Raw genomic sequence first — 404 nt, forward strand, 5'->3', positions numbered from 1 at the left:
GTCAACCCAAAATTTGATTAAAGTTTTACTGGGGAACCAATGAATTTACTGTGCTCACTAACAGATAGAACCAAGGGGTTGCTGAGGTGTATGAATGGCCTGACGGTATGCACACTGGAAAGCCTTTACCCAGCATGGATTAAGCCTTCTCTTCCTAGCCTTCCCCAGATTATATACTTTGGCCCTCCGCAAATTCAGGGGACCATGTGTGATTAGGACCAGATTACATACAGTTGACTGGGAAGAGTGGCTGTATACTCTGGTGAGGGTCCAATGAACCCGCTTGGCCCTCCTTTAGTGAATGAGCACAACTATCAACAAGCCCAATTGTGACGATGTTTAGCGATCAGGCTTAGCTGAAGTCATGATGATGGTAGTTATTTCATGCAGTAGAGAATGCTGTA

Source organism: Nannospalax galili, unplaced genomic scaffold, assembly GCF_000622305.1.
Source record: "Nannospalax galili isolate Female #2095 unplaced genomic scaffold, S.galili_v1.0 scaffold444, whole genome shotgun sequence".
Classification (NCBI taxonomy): domain Eukaryota; kingdom Metazoa; phylum Chordata; class Mammalia; order Rodentia; family Spalacidae; genus Nannospalax; species Nannospalax galili.